At 46.1% G+C, this 24,154-nt stretch overlaps 1 pseudogene; it reads right to left on the bottom strand.

The window, feature by feature from the left end:
• LOC124031457 lies at nucleotides 1–24,154 on the bottom strand (annotated as a pseudogene).

Below are 24,154 nucleotides of genomic sequence, written 5' to 3'. Positions count from 1 at the left end.
TTTGTAGACCGTTTAATGCAATGTTTTTACACAGAGACGCAGAGTGCACACAGCAGAGCTTATCTTTGTAAAAGACACTGTAAAATGTCTGCTCGTGGACAAACAAACAATTGCTCAATTCTAAATTTGTAGCAGTTATTGAGCATCTCTATCATATTTCATTTGAGTCTCAAGCCTCTGTCCTCGGGGCTGACTTCTTGTATTCATCAACGCTTTCCTTACTTTGATCACTGAAGTCAAATGAGCTTATAAATAAATTGACGACAGTTCAATGTCTGATGTTTCATTCTTCCATGGTATTGACTGGGAATTCTACGATGGTCTCTAGATGAGCATTCTTGATCCTGTGTGTCATGCACCATGTAGTGTATACAGTCCAGATGCCAAAGATCCTCTTTGCAGTTGCACTAAGGCAATATGGCTCTACTTGTTTCAATGCACCAAGGCAATAAAGTAGAACATCTTTGCCAGTACTTTATGTACTTGTCAGTTTGCAGCCAATAATAAAGGAAGTTGGTCTTCCTGCAAGTCCTGAAGCAACAGGTCCTTATAGATCAGGCAGTAAATGAATTTCCCTGCACCATCCCCTCTTCCTTATCTTCCTCTACTAGCCCCCGTGTATCCTGGGAAGGGGAGGTCTGATGGTGGTCAGTGGCAGCCGCAGGTTCTGACCACCATGTTGCGGTACTTCTTCAGGATGACGTTGGAGCTGTCGTCAAAGTAGAGGACTGAGATGCCGTGGAGCTGGGTGGGGGCACAGCAGGGTTTGGGCACTGTCTCTGGGTTTATGAAGTGGACCTGGGGGGGAAAGAATATAACACCAGTATCAGGGAAATCATGCACAATTAGAAAGATTCAAGTGTGTGGGAAAATGTGTGTTGATACTTCAAGCAGTTTTTCACACAGGATGTGAGGCATCAAAGAGCGCTTTGATTTCACAAAATGAATATAAGAATTTCAATCCGCTGCTGAATGGTTATATTTACAACGAAGCTAGAGAACCTACAGTGAAACCCTGAGTAAATGCCATATTCAACCCCCTCAGAAATGTACATGACGATATGATTCATGAAAACCATGAATATTCTTACCAGAGTCTGCACAATGGCATGATTGGTGGCGTTCATGTAGGAGTTCAGAGGAAAGGCACATTCGCCCTGGCAGTAGTACGCTGCGTAGCCCTCTGGTGCAATGATCCAGTCCTGAGAGGACAAGTGATAGGACTCATAACAACGGCACATCCAACCAACGGAGATGCAGATGTCATTGAATCTAGTGAAGTCAAACACCTATCTAAGTGGGTGAACAGGGAAAGAGGAGGACGTGCTCAGATCAGAACAGGACCTGGTGTTGATAGAAGGAGTCGTAGTACTGTACCTGCCACCCCAGATCTCTGAAGCTGACATACAGCTCATGCTTCTTACAGCCCTGTTTCGGGTCTGTGCTGAGGGTCTCTGAAAGACAATGGGTCATATGAACAACATTACAGATGAATCAACACAATCAACTGTGAGCACTGTATCTTGGTATATGCTATCTATTATCCATAGCCTGAATGCTTTAATCAACACAAAGTACTCTAACATGTCAAAGGAGCAGCCATTTTTCTATCATTATGTTACAAGTTTATCAGATAATGTCTGTGTATAGATCTAGTGGCTAGATGACTGATTCCTCGTGCTCCAAGTGGGTGCTCCGTCTGTGCACCTGCTGCAGCCTCAGCAACCTTCAGTGCATCCTGGGGAGTCTTGTGTTTTTTTGGAGCGGTTGGGGTTGCGCCCCTTGTGGCCGTGGGCAGAACGGACGCTGCGGAGGCGAACCTCGGTTGCCTTGAAGAAGGCCACCATGAAGGGCTGCTTGTCCTGGGGCCCACTGCCCTCCAGCAGCCCCACTAGTCTGGGGTTCACACTCTGACCTGTAGGGGGAGACAGAAAGACATGCACACTTCAGTCCAGGGTACACATTGGGCAGAGAGGGAGAGGTGAAGCCAGAGGATTTACTCCGGCCAAAATCTGCCCGTGTGAGATAAGCCCTTTTTTATTGGAGGTCTATGTGAGAGTGTCGAATTACCTGAGGCTTATTTGATCGAATAGCAGTTTAGGCTGTTACAAATGTACTGATACAAGTGGATACACGTGGCATTCCGGCAACTTTGAGGGAAGCAACATAGTTGCGTCTGTTGTTCACACGCATATCTGCCCTCTCATTGGATAGAACGGTTCCATCTGTTCTCGCCTGCCTTCCATCGTTGAGGACATATATTTCTATTGTTAGAGCGGTCACTTGAATATCTTGTCAATATAATACATCGTCTTTGATATTGGTATGCTTCAGTTCAATCTTATGTGGTGGGTGTGTACCAGCCATAGAGCTCTATCTCTGTTGGACAAGTGGACATACAGCACCCTTTTAACTCTGACAGTGACTCACCGTCCATACTTTCCAGAGCGAGCTGCAGGCCCAGGTTCTGATCCGGGTTCACCACCCACTGGTTACTGGTGGCCGTGATGTCAAACACAAGCCAGCCCTCCTCTGCAGCCCACACCACCCGCGTGTCCAGAAGGAACAGGTAGTCGTCACTACTACGGGGCACGCAGACTACTAACATTAGATACACAGCACATGCAGTCTAACAGTTAGATACACAACAAAGAGTTTCCGACCTAGGAAGTGTGCTCTAAATTCTAACATTGGTTGACTAAAATCTGCATAACTGTATAGCCTTGCCACTTCACATTGCAATTCAAACCCTTCTCCTCAGTACCAGGTGTGATGCTATCTAGTGCAGTATGTAAAAGTAAAGCAGTTATATAAAAGTTGATCTAGGTGGTAGATTCATATTCTAATAACAGTAAAGATTAGCCACCCAGAGAGAACACAGGATACATGAAATCCAAAACAAGAGACAACACGCAGTGTCGATCTAACCCTGCCGATAGCTCTTTTAATAATGGCTCTCTCCTTATCACAGATGAAAATTCCCAGACTGATTGGGGCATATCTCACAGACAATGGCTTTGTTTGCAGATTGAGTTTCAGGCCCCCAGGCTTACTCCTCAGGCTGTCTCTTTGTCTTGCTGCCTAGTCTGTATGAAAGGCAAACGTGTCTCTGAATAACAATGCTTTTGTTCTCAGCACCTTTATAGCCTCACCGTCACCGCTGTGGCACAGGCCATGCCTACACACGACTGAGCTCTGATGTCACCGAGCATGACAAGCTGTGTGTTTGTGTGCGTTGGAGAGAAGGGGGTGTTTTTACTCGTTGGAGAAATCCAACCATTGTTCACTACAATCAAAACGCCTAGTGTGGTCTGTTCTCCAGGAAGAGAGGGGTTGGGATAAGGGAGGGGTGTTAGGTAATGGAGAAGGGGGATTAAGTGAATGGTGGAGGTGTGGGCATTGTGGGGTGCTCTATTTGTTCAAGGTGGCGTCTCTGCTGTTTCAGCGAGTGGTATATCGTTTTATAAGGCCACACACACACAAAGATTAATGGAAGCGGCGTCACCTGTCAGAGGGCTCCTGTAGCACCTGGTACACGCTCACGTGCAAGGTCTCATTCTCAGAGCGTTCTCCGATGTAGTCCTTATAGATTCGGAACTCTGCAGCGGAGACAGCTTCTCCCTCTGGGATCCGGGACAAGTCAAAGCGGAATTCTCTGTTGTGCTGAGAAGACAGGACATCCTGATCCAGCTTAGCTGATGAAAGGAGATGGGGAAGAGAAGAGGTTACTCACTACTGATACCAACTCACCCCGGACCAGCTTTTTCCAATGGCTAACCTCACCCATTATGAGCTGTACAACTAACACAGACGCTGGATGGTTAAAGGCACCTCCCTTTTCTCGCCACATCCCCTGGTCTTTTGAAACAGTGGGGGTGCATGTGTCCCAACACACCCACTGCTGTGAATACAATCAGATCGGAATCCAGTCCATGGTTTAATTCTGTCAAAACTGTCGCTGAATCAAAGTCTTCTGATCCACATTGCTCAGCCCACATATAGGAAGCACTGTGTCAAAAATAGGAAACTCCTGCTTCCATGAGAGAGCTGATTGATCTAAACATCAGTCTGCATAATGTGCCAATGTGGGAGGAAAACCACACTCAAGGCTCAATTTGGCTCTATGTTTAAATTGCACACATGTGCTGACCACAAGAAAAGCACTGACTGGAAAACCACAGCAGCCAATCCAATGCACATGCACATGCAGACATACACCCTGCAGAAACACTATGGTCATAATGTCATCATCTTCAATACACTGGTAATACAAGACATGCTCTTTCCATGACATAGGCTGGCTGACCAGGTGAATTCAGTTGAAAGCTATGATCCCTTATTGATGTCACCTTGATGTCAATACACTTCAATTAGTGTAGATGAAGGATTAAAGAAGGACTTTTAAGCCTTGAGACAATTGAGACGGATTGTGTACGTGTGCAATTCAGAGGGTGAATGGGAAAGACAAATAATTGAGTGCCTTTGAACGGGGTATGGTAGTAGGTGCGAGGCGCACCGATTTGTGTGTCAAGAACTGCAGCGCTGCTGGGTATTTCACGCTCAACAGTTTCCCGTGTGTATCAACAATAGTCCACCACCCAAAGGACATCCAGCCAACTTGACACAACTGTGGGAAGCATTGGAGTCAACATGGGCCAGAATCCCGGTAGAACGCTTTCGACACCTTGTAGAGTCCATGCTCCGACAAATTGAGGCTGTTCTGAGGGCAAAAGGGGGCGCAACTCAATATTAGAAAAGTGTTGCTAATGTGTTGTACACTCAGTGTACAGTATGTTTTCCATAATCCACCCTACTAGAATGCATTTAACCACTATACGTAAAGTACTATACTCTGGAGGTAATGATAAAGCTATAAAATAGCATTTATATGAATGGGCTTTCTGAGAGTATGCTTGATAAATCCCAACAGTTGAAATTTTGAAGGGCCACCACTGAGATCCACGATATCCCACCCTGCCCTGAAACAGCTGAGCTACTCTCAGAGTTTCCAGAATAATGGTGGTGGGGCAGAGCCAAAGATTTCCTGGAGGTTTCCAACGCCATGTTTTTACAGTGTTACCCAATGTGTTTGTCCTTGGAAAGTTTGGTGGAGGTCTCCGGAGCAATGGGGGACTTCCCACACTGGAGGTGTGCAGAGTGGAGTGATGATTACCCACCTTAAACACATCCTGCCCACTGGCAGCCGCCATGACATCATACGTCTGTCTCACTCATGCCTTGGTATTGTTTCAGTGCCGGATAACACACACACACACACACACACACACACACACACACACACACACACACACACACACACACACACACACACACACACACACACACACACACACACACACACACACACACACACACACACACACACACACACACACACAATAGCATAAACCTTCTTACAGCAGACACACAATTTAATGCAGCACACATGCACCAAAATGCTTTAAACCCCTTAAAACGACATCTAACCGCACACACATGCACAACACACACATACGCCATAAAGAAGAGCATTCTGAACCCTGCTAGTCATTTGTTTGACCGCAATTAAACGCTGGAAAGAAACCAGGGGCGTTTTTATGAAGGCAATAATTGCTTGTAAGGACTTGGTGTGTTTACGTTAGGGACCATTAGCTCCAGAGATCAGCCCTCAGATATGCAAACTTCTCTTTGTGAGGCATTTCAACACTTTTCTTTGCTCATGACGAAGGGTTCAACTTGCCGTGCTGGCGTTAATAATTTTCAGCTGCCAATCAAAAGATATGGGTGAAGTTTATGAATATCCTACATCAGAGGCACAACTAAACCCTAGAAAATCAGTAAGCTGAAACACAGACTGACTGGCAGACAGCCAGATGTGTAATGTACTTAAGTAAAAATACTTGAAAGTACTATTTCAAGAGTTTTTGGAGGCATCTGTACTTTACTATTTATATTTTTGACAACTTTCACTTTTCCTTGACAACATTCTTCAAGAAAATAATGTACTTTTTACTCAATACATTTTCCCTGACACCCAAAATTATCATTACATTTTTAATGCTTAACAAGACAGGAAAATTGTCAAATTCAACACTTACCAAGAGAACATCCCTGGTCATCCCTACTGCCTCTAATCTGGCGAACTCACTAAACACACATGCTTAGTTTGTAAATGATGTCTGAGTGTTGGAGAGTGCCCTTGGCTATCCGTAAATAAATACAAAAACAAGAATATTGTGTCAATCGAAGTAACAATAAAAAAATCTCCATCAAAATCCCTCAGTTCAAGCTAGAGATATTTTTTTACAATGTCTGAATCTCAATCCGCCACATTCACCTATGTCTCCATTCTGCGGTGGAAAGTGGCAGAGTTACAGCGCTGTCTGTCAGACTAGGAGACATCCCGAAAACCTGTCTTCTCACAAAAACGTCTGTAGCATCCGAACAGTTTGGCCACAAGCCCTGTGGCCTCGTCTAAAAGTAACCCATTCAAATGAATGGATGAAATAAATAAAACATTGCCACAAAACTACAAGGGGTTTTATGTGTGAACAAAATATATATATATATATATATATATATATATATATCTCCTGAGCTTTCTTATATAAAGGACAGACAAAACCTTATTCCTTATGATACATTTTTTGGACTGTCTTATTTGACATTTATTAATGTGTTATTCAAAGAATTTTTATATAGAAGTAAAGGCCAAATTCTACATTTGATCAAATAATAAAAAATACAAAGAAATTGGATACCTAAATCAAATTGCTAAATGATCCATGGTATGACTTTGAAACAATTCCATATTGCACCTGAAACAGGGGTAAACCTACATGAATTTGTCCAATATAAACTTTTGATTGCAACTGTTTGGACTAATGATTCCACCCTAGATCAGCTAGATGAAAGCAAGAGTGTGCCAAGACTGTGTCACTGAATGTGCCACTGTCTGTCATCTTGATTACTCAAATTTGTTTCTTGGCATGTGCACCTACATACATTATAAACTTTAATTCATAGAATAGGTTGTAGCAACCTCATGGGTATCGGGAGAATTGGAGTATTATGTACTTATGTATATGATGATACACTGAGCTGGGTGAATGGAATATGAATGACAGTCATCCAATATGCTGTAATAGAAATAAGGCCATGCTACAAATATATATATATATATATTGTCCTCCCTTATCCGTAAACAGCACCGAACGCCACTGGTGGAAGTTTGACAAAATTCAGTGGTTTATGTTCGAAAACCCTATTTCTTGGATCAGATGACGTTATCCACCAAAACAACCTTACACCTTGCTTGGCATTTCAGCTAAAACCGTGTCCAACGGAAAAATAAAGCAATCTTTCAAAAAGGGATTAAAAAATAATTGGAGGAATTATAGTATTATGAGTATAGAGAATAAATCCCTGGTGTAATCTCTTTATTCTCCCCCAAAATCAGATTACCATGATAAACAGTCAGCTTTCAATTTAGCCTGTTGGGTTCACACACTGGCGGACTTACCATTAGGCAGAAGAGGCAATTGCCTCACATCATCAAGGGGCCTCATGAGCTTTTCTTTTTGACCCTTGCCTGTCCCATCTCTGTACCCTCCTGCCGGACCACTCTGCCCGCCCCTGACCCTGCCTGCCGACCTGTACCCTTGCCATGTCCTGTCTCTTGCCTGCCCCTTGGACTATTAAACCATTGTTTATTCAACGTGTCTGCATCTGGGTCTTACCTTGATTTCTGATAGTATGAACTGGCCATGACTGACCCAGCAGACACGGCCCAGCTGCGCAACGCCATCTCCACCCAGGTAGCCACCCTCGGTAGGCACGAGAAATTGCTTCGTGGCCTTGGAGAGGGGGTCCAAACGTTGGCTGACCACCATGACTGGGCATTGGCCAGTTTGCTGGAGAAATTCCACGGATTGTCAGGGAGGTCGCCTAGCACGGTGGTAACCCCAAAGCTCCACAGCTACTAGCATTGCCGGCTCATCGGTCACTCCACCTTCTTGGGAGCCCCGCATACCTCTGCCGGAATGCTTCAATGGAGAGCCGAACACCTGTCGGGCGTTCCTAGCTCAGTGTACCCTCATCTTCAAGCTTCAGCTCTCCTCCTTCCCCTCGGATCGCTCCAAGATAGCCTACCTCATCACACTGATGTCCGGGAGGGCTCTTACCTGGGCTACCGCCGTGTGGGAACAACAGCCAGCCATATGCGCTAGTCTGGAGGGTTTTGTGGAAGAAGTGAGGAAGGTCTTTGATGCCCCGTTCCCTGGGCGAGAGGCCACCCGGAAGCTAATCCAGCTTCGGCAGGACTCCTGCAGTGTAGCTGATTATGCGGTGGATTTCCGCACGTTGGCAGCAGAGAGTTCTTGGAATCAAGAGGCACTGTTTGATATGTTCATGCACGGCACCTCGGAGGAGGTTAAGGATGAGTTTGGAGCCCGGGAGTTACCTACGGAGCTCGATTTCCTCAACGCTTTGACCATCCGTATCGATGAGCGATTACGGGAATGACGGAGGGAGAAGAAAATGGATTTCGCTCACACGCCCAGGGATATCACATTGCCTCTGAGTCAACCCGGAAGCTCCCGACGGTCTCGTTGCAGAGAGGACCGGAGGCTTCAAGACCTGCCCCGAGGGCTGCTGAAAACGGCCGAGTCATCACTTCCTGAGCCTATGCCACTAGGCAGAGCTGGAATGGCAATACAGGATTGACACAAAGAGTTGTCTGTATTGTGGGATTCTTGGTCATTTTGTGTCCACTTGTCCTTTAAAGAAGCCAGACTCACCGGTAGGAGAAAGGACTCTGGTGGGCCATATGGAGAACATTCCTGCTTCCCTTGCTCGCACCCCTTTTCATGACATTCTACTGTGGGGAGACCAATCCAAATATCTCCGGGTTCTCATTGACTCTGGGGCTGACGAGAGTTTTTTGGACACTACACTGGCATCCGAGTTGAACATCCACACTCAGCCCCTCTCCATTCCCATGGATGTTAGAGCGTTGGACGGGCACTCTTTAGGCAGAGTCACCCACAACACCACTCCCATCCACCTACGGGTGTCAGGGAACCACATCGAGGCTATCCAGTTCCTGCTCATTAAGTCCCCTCTGATTCCCGTTACATTGGGATTCTCCTGGCTTTAATGACACAATCTCCTCATTAACTGGTCTACTGGTGCAATAATAATAATAATAATATATGCCATTTAGCAGACGCTTTTCATGGCTGGAACCTGTTGTGCCACGCCCATTGCCGGAAGTCAGCACAACCTGACCCGGGACATCTTCCTGGGGGCTCGGAAGGTGCCCCAGACCGCTCCGCCATTTCCGCGGAGTACCAGGACCTCTGGGAGGTGTTCAGCAAGGCTTGGGCCATGTTGCTTCTGCCGTACCGACCCTATGACTGCAGGATTGACCTTCTCCCTTGCACCACTCCACTCCCTAGCTACTGGATTTATTTGTCCCTTTCCTCCCCCGCCGGCACAGGCTTCTTCTTCATGGAGAAAAATAACAAGACCCTGTGCCCGTGCATTGACTACCGGGGACTCAACAACATTAAGAGCTGTTACCCACTACCACTCATCTCCTCAGCCTTCGAGCCACTTCATGAGGCCACTGTGTTTTCCAAGCTGGATCAACGGAATGTCTACCACCTGGTGCAGATACGAGAGGGGGACGAGTGGAAGACTGCCTTCAACATGGCCAGTGGCCACTACGAGTATCTAGTCATGCCCTTTGGCCTCACCAACGCTCCTGCTGTGTTCCAGGCTCTGGTGAATGATGCTCTCCGCAACATGTTGAACTGGTTCATCTTCGTCTACATTGATGACATCCTCGTCTTGTTCCGCTCCCGTCAAAAACATGTGCTCCACGATCGGAAGGTCCTTCAAAAGGCGGAGAAGTGCGAGTTCATGTACTGGCTTAAGCAGGGGGACACGTCTGGCACTGCAGGATTTGAGTCCCTGGCGGCGTAGTGTGTTACTGATGGTAGGCTTTGCTCCACCATCCCCTTTCTGGGTTACATAATCTCTGCTGGGAGTGGCCAGATAGATCCCAGGAAGGTTATAGCTGTGATGGATTAGCCTCAGCCTACGTCCAGGGTGCAGCTCCAATGTTTCCTGGGGTTCTCCAATTTCTATCGCCACTTTATCTGAGGTTACAGCACCCTGGCTTCCCCCCTGTCAGCACTCACCTCGCCCAAGGTTCCCTTCACGTGGTCCCCAGCTGCTGACCGGGCATTCCGGCATTCTCAAACATCGATTCACCACAGCTCCCATCCCGGTTCATCCGGACCCATCTCGTCAGTTCGAGGTGGAAGACAATGCTTCGGACGTCGGAGTGGGGGCCGTCCTGTCCCAGCATTCTGCCCTTGACCTCAAGCTACATCCTTGCTCCTTCTTTTCCCATCGCCTCAACGTCACTGAAAGGAACTAGGATGTGGGGAATCGGAAACTTCTCGCGGTGAAGATGGCGTTGGAGGAATGGCTGAAGAGGGTGGAACATCTGTTCATCATGTGGACTGACCACAAGAACCTGGAGTATCTCCGCTCCGCCAAGCGCCTCAACTCCAGGCAAGCCAGATGGGCCCTGCTGTTCACGGTTCAACTTCTCCCTTTCGTACTGGCTGGGATCCAAGAATGTCAAGCCGGATGCATTGTCCTTCTGCTATAGCCCCATGACTATTACCCCGGAACCTTCCTGGCGATGGATCTCAGCTGTGGGATAGGGAAGCTGGTCCGTGAGGCAGTGTTTCCAGCCAAACCCCAGGGGGCCCTGATAACCGGATGTTCATTCCTGACACTGGCCACTCCGCAGTCCTGGAGTGGACCCAATCTTCCAGGCTGGTCTGCCACACTGGCGCCCGTCGGACCCTGGCCTTTGTGGCCTACTATGGCCTACTATGTGGGCCTACTATGGTCCCAGACATGTCCGCATTCGTCACCGCTTGCTCAGTTTGAGCACAGAACAAGACTCCTCGGCAAGCTCCAGCTGGTCTCCTCAAACCTCTGCATGTCCCCCACAGTTCCATGGACTTTGTCACGGGACTTCCCAAGTCTGATGACATCACTGGCATCCTGACCGTGGTGGAACGGATCTCCAAAGCTACCCACGTCATTTCTCTCTATTTCTCAAACTACCCTCTGCCAAGGAGATGACCAGCTCATTTTATTTTTATTTTATTTTACTAGGCAAGTCAGTTAAGAACAAATTCTTATTTTCAATGACGGCCTAGGAACAGTGGGTTAACTGCCTGTTCAGGGGCAGAATGGCAGATTTGTACCTTGTCAGCTCGGGGGTTTGAACTTGCAACCTTCCGGTTACTAGTCCAACGCTCTAACCACTAGGCTACCCTGCCGCCGCAAAAAAGATAAGCAAATACACATAACACAAGTTAGCCTGGAGGTAATTTTACAGGTCATGTACACCACAGCAGGTCAAACACACTGGATTGTATTCATTAATAATCTTAGAGTAGGAGAGCTGATCTAGGATCAGGTGAGTGAAGTCTTGCAAATTGTCCCCCCGGTTCATCGGCCCTTTCCCCATCTCCAAGGTCTTTAGCCCCTCTGCTGTTCGTCTTCTGTACCTGGTTGACTGGAAGGGTTATGGCCCGGAGGAGAGGTGCTGGGTCTCCGCTAGCGACATCCTTGACCCAGCCCTCATCGCCGACATCCAATCTGGTATGCTCTCAGGTAGGACGCCAGGGAGGGGGGGGGCTACTGTCACGCCCTGATCTGTTTCACTTGTTTTTGTGATTGTCTCCACCCCCCTGCCCGGGCTCGTTGTCATGCTGAGATGTGGAGACTGGCTAGGCCACTCCAGGACCTTGAAATGCTACTTACGAAGCCACTCTTTCGTTGCCCGGGCGTGTGTTTAGAATCATTGTCATGCTGAAAGACCCAGCCACGTTTCATCTTCAATGCCCTTGCTGATAGAAGGAGGTTTTCACTCAAAATCTCACGATACATGGCCCCATTCATTCTTTCCTTTACATGGATCAGTCATCCTGCTCCCTTTGCAGAAAAACTGCCCCAAAGCATGATGTTTCCACCCCCACGGTTCACAGTAGGTATGGTGTTCTTTGGATGCAACTCAGCATTCTTTGTCCTCCAAACACAACGAGTTGAGTTTTTACCAAAAGGTTATATTTTGGTTTCATCTGACCATATGACATTCTCCCAATCTTCTTCTGGATCATCCAAATGCTCTCTAGCAAACTTCAGACGGGCCTGGACATGTACTGGCTTAAGCAGGGGGACACGTCTGGCACTGCAGGATTTGAGTCCCTGGCGGCGTAGTGTGTTACTGATGGTAGGCTGTTACTTTGGTCCAGGTCATTCACTAGGTCCCCCCGTGTGGTTCTGGGATTTTTGCTCACCGTTCTTGTGATCATTTTGACCCCACGGGGTGAGGTCTTGCGTGGAGCCCCAGATCGAGGGAGATTATCAGTGGTCTTGTATGTCTTCCATTTCCTAATAATTGCTCCCACGGATGATTTCTTCAAACCAAGCTGCTTACCTATTGCAGATTCAGTCTTCCCAGCCTGGCGCAGGTCTACAATTTTGTTTCTGGTGTCCTTTGACAGCTCTTTGGTCTTGGCCATAGTGGAGTTTGGAGTGTGACTGTTTGAGGTTGTGGACAGGTGCCATTAATACAGGTAACGAGTGGAGGACAGAGGAGCCTCTTAAAGAAGAAGTTACAGGTCTGTGAGAGCCAGAAATCTTGCTTGTTTGCAGGTGACCAAATACTTATTTTCCACTATAATTTGCAAATAAATTCATAAAAAATCCTACAATGTGATTTTCTGGATTTTTCTTCTCATTTTGTCTATCATAGTTTAAGTGTACCTATGATGATGAAAATTACAGGCCTCTCTCATCTTTTTAAGTGGGAGAACTTGCACAATTGGTGGCTGACTAAATACTTTTTTTGCCCCACTTGTATATACTTGTGTTCTCTGTTTGTCTGTTGCCAGCTCATCTTGTTTGTCAAGCTACCAGCGTTTGTCCTGTCAGCTCCTGTTTTTTCCCAGCCTCTCTTTTTCTTGACCTCCACGTTTTGACCCTCGCCTATTCCCGTCTCTGTACCCGCCTGCCGGACCACTCTGCCTGCCCCTGACCCTGCCTGCTGACCTGTACCCTTGCCCCTTCTCTGGATTATTGACCCTTGCCTGCCATGTCCTGTCTCTTGCCTGTCCCTTGGTCTAATAAACCATTGTTTATTCAACTGTTCTGCATCTGCGTCTTACCTTGATTTCTGATACAACTAGTCGAAAGAAGGCCAGTTTTATTGCTTCTTTAATCAGTACAACAGCTTTCAGCTGTCCTAACATAATTGGAAAAGGGTTTTCTAATTATCAATTAGCCTTTTAAAATTATAAACTTTGATTAGCTAACACAACGTGCCATTGGAACACAGGAGTGATGGCTGCTGATAATGGGCCTCTGTACGCCTATGTAGATATTCCATTAAAAAAAGTAAAAAATTAAATCAGACATTTCCAGCTACAATAGTCGTTTACAACATTAACATTGTCTACACTGTATTTCTGATCAATTTTAAGTTATTTTAATGGACAAAAAATGTGCTTTTCTTTCAAAAACAAGGACATTTCTGAGACCCCAAACTTTTGAACGGTAGTGTATATTCTGTATCCTATCCTATCTTACTCTATGCCGCTCTGACATCGCTCGTCCAAATATTTATATATTCTTAATTCCATTCCTTTACTTTAGATTTGTTTGTTTTGTGTGTATTGTTGTGAAATTGTTAGATATTACTTGTTAGATATTACTGCGCCTTTGGAGCAAGAAACACAAGCAATTCACAATAACATCTGCTTTACACGTGTATGTGACAAATAACATTTGATTAGAATTGATTAGGGAAACCTGTTCTCGACAAGGTAGTAGAAACCCAGCCCCGGACCTTAGACTCTAGGGTGAAGAATGACGCCGGTTTACAGGCTCCCAACCAATTGTGCTATTTTGTGTGTTTTTTTGCATTGTTTGAAACTCATTTTGTACATAATGTTGATGCTACCATCTCTTATGACCCAAAAGATCTTCTGGACATCAAAACAGAGATTACGCACCTTGAGCTGGAAGAAGATTTTTCTTAAAAGAGTCTGACGCGAAAGATATAATGTTGCTCAAAAGGCCCAAATCCCTGTCATTCCGATGAAGAAAATAAGGAAATACAGGGGTCGCAGATCAGTGTGCTTTGTGAGAATTACTCGGCGAGTGGGTAACCCACCTCTACCATTCGTTCTATTGGCCAATGTGCAATCGCTGGAGAATAAACGAGACTATCCTACCAACGGGACATTAAAAACTGTAATATCTCATGCTTAACCGAGTTGTGGCTGAACGACGACACAGATAATATATAGTTGGTTGGGTTTTCCATGGGATGGGGGTGTGTGCGATGTCTAATATTAAGGTAGCCTTGAGGTATTGCTTGCATGAGGTAGAGTACCTCATGATAACCTGTAGACTACACTATCGACCAAGAGAGTTTTCATCTATATTTTTCATAGCCGCCTTTTTACCACCACAAACCGATGCTGGAACGAAGACCGCACTCAACGAGATGTATAAGGCCATAAGCAAACAAAAAAATGCTAATCCAGAAGCAGCTCTCTTAGTGGCGAGGGACTTTAATGCAGGCACATTTAAATATGTTTTACCTCATTTCTACCAGCATGTCACATGTGCAACCAGAGGAAAAAAAACTCAAGACCACCTTTACTCCACTCACAGAGATATGTACAAAGCTCTTACTCCCCGTCCATTTGGCAAATCTGACCATAATTCGATCTTCCTGATTCCTACTTACAAGCAAAGACTAAAGCAGGAAGTGCCAGTGACTCGCTCAATACGGAAGTGGTCAGATGATGCGGATGCTACGCTACAGAACTGTTTTGCTGGCAAAGACTGAAATATGTTCTGGGATTCATCTAATGGCATTGAGGAGTATACCATCTCAGTCACCGGCTTCATCAATAAGTGCTTACACAATGACGATGTCCCCAAAGTGACCGTATGTACACATCCCAACCAGAAGCCATGGTTTACAGGCAACATCCGCATCGAGCTAAAGGCTTGAGCTGCCGCTTTCAAGGAGCGGGAAAATAATCTGGATGCTTGTAAGAAATCCTGCTATGCCCTTAGAAAAACCATCTAACAGGCAACGTGTCAATACAGGACTAAGATTGAATCCTACGCTCGTAAGATTTGGCAGGGCTTGCCAACTATTATGGACTACAAAGGGAAACCCAGCCGCAAGCTACCAGATGGGCTAAATGCCTTCTATGCTCGCTTCGAGGCAAGCAACACTGAAGCATGCATGAGAGCACCAGCTGTTCCGGTGAGCAAGAACTTTAAAACGGTCAACATTCACAAGGCCGCGGTGCCAGAAAGATTACCAAGTGTCTTCACTGACATTTTCAACCTCCCCCTGACCGGGTCTGTAATACCTACATGTTTCAAGCACCATAGTCCCTGTGCCCAAGAAAGCAAAGTTAACCTGTGTAAATGACTACCACCCCGTAGCACTCACGTCAGTGTCGAAGAAAACCAGCCCAGTCACGGACCAGGATGTCTTGCTCCCAGGCAGACTAAATAACTTTTTTGCCCGCTTTGAGGACAATACAGTGCCACTGACACGGCCTGCAACGAAAACATGCGTACTCTCCTCCACTGCAGCCGTGGTGAGTAAGACATTCAAACGTGTTAACCCTCGCAAGGCTGCAGGCCCAGACGACATCCCCAGCCGCGCCCTCAGAGCATGCGCAGACCAGCTGGCCGGTGTGTTTACGGACATATTCAATCAATCCCTATACCAGTCTGCTGTTCCCACTTGCTTCAAGAGGGCCACCATTGTTCCTGTTCCCAAGAAAGCTAAGGTAACTGAGCTAAACGACTACCGCCCCGTAGCACTCACTTCCGTCATCATGAAGTGCTTTGAGAGACTAGTCAAGGACCATATCACCTCCACCCTACCTGACACCCTAGACCCACTCCAATTTGCTTACCGCCCAAATAGGTCCACAGACGATGCAATCTCAACCACACAGCACACTGCCCTAACCCATCTGGACAAGAGGAATACCTATGTGAGAATGCTGTTCATCGACTACAGCTCGGCATTCAACACCATAGTACCCTCCAAGCTCGTCATCAAGCTCGAGACCCTGGGTCTCGACCCCGCCCTGTGCAACTGGGTACTGGACTTCCTGACGGGCCGCCCCCAGGTGGTGAGGGTAGGCAATAACATCTCCACCCAGCTGATCCTCAACACTGGGGCCCCACAAGGGTGCGTTCTGAGCCCTCTCCTGTACTCCCTGTTCACCCACGACTGCGTGGCCACGCACGCCTCCAACTCAATCATCAAGTTTGCGGACGACACAACAGTGGTAGGCTTGATTACCAACAACGACGAGACGGCCTACAGGGAGGAGGTGAGGGCCCTCGGAGTGTGGTGTCAGGAAAATAACCTCACACTCAACGTCAACAAAACTAAGGAGATGATTGTGGACTTCAGGAAACAGCAGAGGGAACAGTAGTGGAGAGGGTAGCAAGTTTTAAGTTCCTCGGCATACACTACACAGACAAACTGAATTGGTCCACTCACACAGACAGCATCGTGAAGAAGGCGCAATAGCGCCTCTTCAACCTCAGGAGGCTGAAGAAATTTGGCTTGTCACCAAAAGCACTCACAAACTTCTACAGATGCACAATCAAGAACATCCTGGCGGGCTGTATCACCGCCTGGTACGGCAACTGCTCCGCCCACAACCGTAAGGCTCTCCAGAGGGTAGTGAGGTCTGCACAACGCATCACCGGGGGCAAACTACCTGTCCTCCAGGACACCTACACCACCCGATGTTACAGGAAGGCCATAAAGATCATCAAGGACAACAACCACCCGAGCCACTGCCTGCTCAACCCGCTATCATCCAGAAAGCGAGGTCAGTACAGGTGCATCAAAGCTGGGACCGAGAGACTGAAAAACAGCTTCTATCTCAAGGCCATCAGACTGTTAAACAGCCACCACTAACATTGAGTGGCTGCTGCCAACACACTGACACTGACACTGACTCAACTCCAGCCACTTTAATAATGGGAATTGATGGGAAATTATGTAAAATATATCACTAGCCACTTTAAACAATGCTACCTTATATAATGTTACATACCCTACATTATTAATCTCATATGCATACGTATATACTGTACTCTATATCATCGACTGCATTCTTATGTAATACATGTATCACTAGCCACTTTAACTATGCCACTTTGTTTACATACTCATCTCATATGTATATACTGTACTCGATACCATCTACTGTATCTTGCCTATGCTCTTCTGTACCATCACTCATTCATATATCTTTATGTACATATTCTTTATCCTTACACTGTGTATAAGACAGTAGTTTTGGAATTGTTAGTTAGATTACTTGTTGGTTATTACTGCATTGTCGGAACTAGAAGCACAAGCATTTCGCTACACTCGCATTAACATCTGCTAACCATGTGTATGTGACAAATACAATTTGATTTGTTTTGATTTGATGAAGTGCTTTGAAAGGCTGGTCATGGCTCACATCGACACCGTCATCCCAGAAACCCTAGACCCACTACAATTTGCATATCGCCAACAGATCCACAGATGATATAATCTAAATCACACTCCACACTGCCCTTTACCACCTGGACAAAAGGAACAACTATGTGAGAATGCTGTTCATTGACTACAGTTTAGCATTCAACACAATAGTGCCCAAAGCTCATCACTAAGCTAAGGACCCTGGGACTAAACACCTCCCTCTGCAACTGTATCCTGGACTTCCTGACGGGCTGCCCCCAGGTGGTAAGGGTAGGCAACAACACATCTGCCACGCTGGTCCTCAACATGGGGGCTCCTCAAGAGTGTGTGCTTAGCCACCTCCTGTACACCCTGTTCACCCACGACTGCGTGGCCAAGCCCGACTCCAACACCACCACTAAGTTCACTGACGACAAAACGGTGGTAGGCCTGATCACCGACAACGATAAGACAGCCAGTAGGGAGGAGGCCAGAGACCTGGCAGTGTTGTGCCTGGACAACAACCTCTCCCTCAACGTGAGCAAGACAAAGGAGATGATCATGGACAACAGGAAAAGGAGGGCCGAACACACCCACATTCACATCGACGGGGCTGTAGTGGAGCGGGTTAAGAGATTCAAGTTCCTTGGTGTCCACATCAGCAACAAACTATTCAAACACACCAAGAAAGTTGTGAAGAGGGCACGACAATGCCTTTTCTCCCTTAGGAGAGTGAAAATATTTGGCATGGGTCCGCAGATCCTAAAAAAGTTCTACAGCTGCACCATCGAGAGCATCCTGACCGGTTGCATCACTACCAGGCATGGCAACTGCTCGGCATCTGACCGTAAGGCACTACAGAGGGTAGTGCGTACAGCCCAGTACATCACTGGGGCCAAGCTTTCTGCCATCCAGGACCTATATACTAGGTGGTGTCAGAGGAAGATCCCAAATATTGTCAAAGACTCCAGTCACCGTCATAGACTGTACCGGAGCGCCAAGCCTAGGTCCAAAAGGCTCCTTAACAACAATTAATCAAACAGCCACCCGTACTATTTGCATTGACCCCCACCCCTTTGTTTTTACACTGCTGCTACTCGCTGTCTATTATTTATGCATAGTCACTTTATCAATAATAAATATAATAATAATAATATATGCCATTTAGCAGACGCTTTTATCCAAAGCGACTTACAGTCATGTGTGCATACATTCTACGTATGGGTGGTCCCGGGAATCGAACCCACTACCCTGGCGTTACAAGCGCCATGCTCTACCAACTGAGCTACAGAAGGACCACCCACATGTACAAATGACCTTGACTAACCTGTACCCCCGCACATACCGGTTCCCCTCATTATTGTTATTTTATTGTTACTTTTTATTTTTTTACTTTAGTTTATTTACTAAATGTTTTCTTAACTCTATTTTCTTAAAACTGCATTGTTGGGCTTGTAAGTGAGCATTTTGTGGTAAGGTGTGCTTAGTCACCTCCTGTACTCCCTGTTCAACACCTGTTGTATTCGGCGCATGTGAGAAATACAATTTGATTTGATACAAAAAGCATTTCTTTAGTAAAAAGACAGGTGCTGCAGATAATACTGCTATTGTCATTGAGGCAGAGGACATGCATGTGTAGCCCATGTATCTGATGCTGTCTGGCCAGACAGCATCCGATACATATAGTAAGACAGAGGGGCACTGTTTTACTTGCTTGGATCCTTTCTCCAGTGAGATAGTTTCAACCTCCTGCGAATTGAAGGAAAGTTGGCGGGTGCACAACGCACTGTTCAGATGCTGGAATTATTTTGGATGAATGTGTGAAGGTAACCTACTTTTTGAAGTGATTTGTTTGACAATCAGATGAAAACACCATGAATGGTTGTATTCATGCCACATTTAAAGGTAATACATTTTTACAGTTACATTATGTCTATACTATAAAACCCTTTTTTTAATCCCAAAACTGTTATAAGTCAAACTTTATCTATACAGCATAATCTTCTTTATTTCATTTCACATGGAGAGCTGTGAAAGATGACGGATAGGCCTGTCTCCTATTCCCATATGCTGCAGGTGTGTTCTCATGGGAACAAGAACATCCCAGAGACATCTGTATCAGCCTATGGCAGACTCCCAGCAAGAAGCACTAGCAGTGCAGGAATGCAGGTCAACTCAGTCCAACCAGGAACCATGCAGTCAGAATATAGTCAGACTGCTAAAGCAGGCCTGGGCTCTGTATTCAGTATCGCTATAGCTCTATTATAATCACACAGATGGGCAGGCAAGCTACAGATGCGTGCAGTCAAACTGCATCTGTATGGTCAGATGTGTTGCATGGACATGAGATGAATACATATTGGTAGTGGGCAGACTGGATGGTGATTGGAGATTCTAACACCACTGAGTCTGTGGGCATGTGCATACACTCCATGGCCAAAAGTATGTGGACACCTGGTAGTCGAGCATCTAATTCCAAAAATAATGGGCATTGGAAGACAAAGCTTTTCCACTGTTAATTTGTTTAGAAAGTGAAAGGCACAAAACAAATAAAACTGAAGAGATTCCATAATTTCCATGAAGCGTCAACGTTGGCCACCTATATACCTGCACATACAGTAGAGAGAGGGGGGAAGAGTAGCTCTCTTTCCCTCACTGGAAGCTGTGGTTTGTCGAGGGGAAATGCCTTAATCCAGTTTGGCTTTAAGCGATCACTCCAGAGACCACCATGACTGGCTCTTTACAAAATGGTGGGAAAACAGACTGCCAATCAACAGGAGTGGCCATTGGTTCATGAGAGGATTGGGGCACTGTGTTTCCTTATCTTTCTTTCTCTTTTCTCTGCCCTTAAAAAAAGAAACGTCCTCTCATTGTCAACTGCGTTTATTTTCAGCAAACTTAACATGTGTAAATATTTGTATGAACATAACAAGATTCAACAACTGAGACATGAACTGAAAAAGTTCCACAGACATGTGACTAACACAAATTGAATAATGTGTCCCTGAACAAAGGGGGGCGGGGGTTCAAAATCAAAAATAACAGTCAGTTTCTGATGTGGCCACCAGCTGCATTAAGTACTGCAGTGCATCTCCTCCTCGTGGACTGCACCAGATTTGCCAGTTCTTGCTGTGAGCCCCACTCTTCCACCAAGGCACCTGCAAGTTCCCAGACATTTCTGGGGGGAATGGCCCAAGCCCTCACCCTCAGATCCAACAGGTCCCAGACGCGTTCAATAGGATTGAGATCTGGGCTCTTCGCTGGCCATGGCAGAACACTGACATTCCTGTCTTGCAGGAAATCACGTACAGAAGGAGCAGTATGGCTGGTGGCATTGTCATGCTGGAGGTTCATGTCAGGATGAGCCTGCAGGAAGGGTACCACATGATGGAGGATGTCTTCTCTGTAATGCACAGTGTTGAGATTGCCTGCAATGACAACAAGCTCAGTCCGATGATGCTGTGACACACCGCCCCAGACCATGACGGACCCTCCACCTCCAAATCAATACCGCACCAGAGTACAGGCCTCGGTGTAACACTCATTCCTTAGACAATAAATGCAAATCTGACCATCACCCCTGGTAAGACAACACCGTGACTCGTCAGTGAAGAGCACTTTTTGCCAGTCCTGTCTTTGTCAAGCGACCGTGGGTTTGTGCCCATAGGCATCGTTGTTGCAGGTGATGTCTGGTGAGGACCTGCCTTACAACAGGCCAAGAAACCCTCAGTCCAGCCTCTCTCAGCCTATTGTGGACAGTCTGAGCACTAATGGAAGGATTGTGTGTTTCTGGTGTAACTCGGGCAGTTGTTCTTGCCATCCTGGACCTGTCTCGCAGATGTGATGTTCGGATGTACCGATCCTGTGCAGGTGTTGTTACATGTGATCTGCCACTGCGAGGACAATCAGCTGTCCGTCCTGTCTCCCTGTAGCGCTGTCTTAGGTGTCTCACAGGACGGACATTGCAATTTATTGCTCTGGCCACATCTGCAGTCCTCATGCCTTCTTGCAGCATGCCTAAGGCACGTTCACGCAGATGAGAAGGGACCTTGGGCATCTTTCTTTTGGTGTTTTTCAGAGTCAGTAGAAAGGCCTCTTCAGTGTACTAAGTCTTCATAACTGTGACCTTAATTGCCTACCATCTGTAAGCTGTTAGTGTCTTAACGACTGTTCCACAGGTGCATGCTCATTAATTGTTTATGGTTCATTGAACAAGCATGGGAAACCGTATTTAAACTCTTTACAATGAAGATCTGTGAAGTTATTTGGATTTTTACGAATTATCTTTGAAAGACAGGGTCCTGAAAAAGGGCCGTTTCTTTTTTTCTGAATTAATGCACTTACTTCTTCCCCTTCTCTCTAACAAGGTCACTCCGTACATTCATCACGTGAATTGGAATAAAAGTGTAAAAGTGCCAAATCTATTCCTGATGATAAACTGACATCCTAACACATACAGTGGTCCTGTGTGGCTCAGTTGGTAGAGCATGGTGTTTGCAACGCCAGCGTGGTAGGTTTGTTTCCCATGGGGAACCAGTATGAAACTATATGCTCTCACTACTGTGAGTTGCTCTGGATAAGTGGATAAGCTAAATGACTGAAATGTAAATGTAAAGCAGGCCATGAAGCCCAACCTGTAAGCCCTGACACAGGACAATGAAGGGGAAATGGTTGTCTTTGGAAGAAAAGCCACATCCGGGTGGGAGTCACAGGCACCATTCCGTCTACTGTTTCACTTTAGTGATATCAGACCCGTAGTGAGATCTCCAAAGGAAACAAAAGCAGGATTTGGGTTTTTAGAAACGCAATCATGTCCAAGGAAGCACCCCCCCCCCCTCCCCTCCCCTTGATTTACACACACACTGCCAGCTGTCTCCTGTAAAGAGTATTTAGATGCAGTACCTGAGTCTTTATCTCCCTGTCAACTTGTCCTGCCCTCCCCAGGGTACTGAAATGCCTGTTCAAATCCTAGTCATGCGAAACAAAGCCTTGCTGAAGCCGGTCTCCCAGAGCTTTAACAGGATTCAGGGGAAATCGGATACAGCCATGTTGTCATAACATTTACAACTCGGAATGCAGAACAGTCTTAGAGCAGTCTTATCGGAAGCACAGGGAAAGTTACCTCAAAGCCTCCACATTTAGGAGCTGTACACAAATCGAACGTCATGCACACAGACAAACACTTAGCTAATGCACTTCGGGTTCAACAGTACTGTCCTTTCTGCAAAGTGCCTTCAGACAACAAAAAGGCATTGAAGAAAGCTTTCACTCTTTAATCCTTATGCCAACAGGTAAACTGGAAGTAAGCCTGTTTTTTTTTCAGTCAACTCCTGTGCTATAAGGCTAGGTTAAGCCCAGAGAGACTGTTGTCTGGGAGCACCACTGGATCCTCAGCAGTGCTCTGTCTGAGCATTAAAACACACCCACACTTCACCTTGTCTGACCTTTGCTCTCCTAGTCAGCAGACCTACAGACCAGACAGGTCCACAGAGAACCCCTGAGAGAAGTGTTTTTCAAAACTATTTTCCAATGAAATGTAGGCCACCCTTGCGATGAGACATTGAGTCACTGAATGAGTCAAAGCAAGCATTAAGAGTGTTTTGTAAACTATCAGCATGACAGTGCCAGTATCAGATATCACAAAGTAAACATAAACAGCTGTTTCGGTAACGTCTAGGTAATGTTCATGTGAGATGTGTTGAGTAAAAAACAGTTTAAAGAGATTAAGAGCCTGTGTCAAGACTGCGTCGTCTCTTGCGCAAAGGTGAACTAAAATGGTTTTTGCTTTTAAAAAATAAAGTAAGATATATTGGGAAAGCTGTTTTATGCTACAGCAATAATGAGATAATGTAGACTAAACAATAACTTCTCAATTCATATCCATCGAAATGAATTCATACGTCTCTGGATAGGGTGATGATAAGGACATACCAATATTGACAAAGCTCATCACCATATCCGCGTCATTGAGAAAACTGCTGTCTTGGGGGGTCACCATCGGGGGTCCCTGGGTCGTGAAGACGGGTTTATAATATGAGTAGCCGGCGGGCTGTTGTCCATAAGTGGAAATAGCGTTGTACAAATTCAGCATAAACATCGGGGCTGCGTTATGTTTGGTATAGATGTGTGGCCGGGGCCGGTGGGGCAGCCCCAGGATGGAGAGGATTTCTCGCTGTATCTCCCGGCGCTCCTGGTTCCGCAGACGGCGCTGGATGAAGCTGGATTGAACTTCGTTATCCAGAGTGAAGTTAGAAAAAGTTGTGTCGGCCAAAATACAATAACCCCAAGCAAGAACCATCGCCGACGCACGTAGATGCAATAAAACCACCATTATCAAATTCATCCGGGTAATTGATTCGTATAAGGGTAGAGATAAGCTATATAAAATTAGTGTCTCAAATCCGCATGCATTGGAGGACGAATTTAGACCCGGATTTTACTTTAGAAACTAAATCAAACATCAGCCACACATCATCTGCATATTGGTGCACACCACTCGCGATTGCTGTTGGAGTGTGCTCGCGCTGCTGCTGCGATGTCAACCAG

Source organism: Oncorhynchus gorbuscha, linkage group LG03 (assembly GCF_021184085.1).
Source record: "Oncorhynchus gorbuscha isolate QuinsamMale2020 ecotype Even-year linkage group LG03, OgorEven_v1.0, whole genome shotgun sequence".
Taxonomy (NCBI): domain Eukaryota; kingdom Metazoa; phylum Chordata; class Actinopteri; order Salmoniformes; family Salmonidae; genus Oncorhynchus; species Oncorhynchus gorbuscha.
The sequence above is the reverse complement of the archived record's forward strand: the minus strand, read 5'-3'. Positions and strand labels throughout refer to the sequence as shown.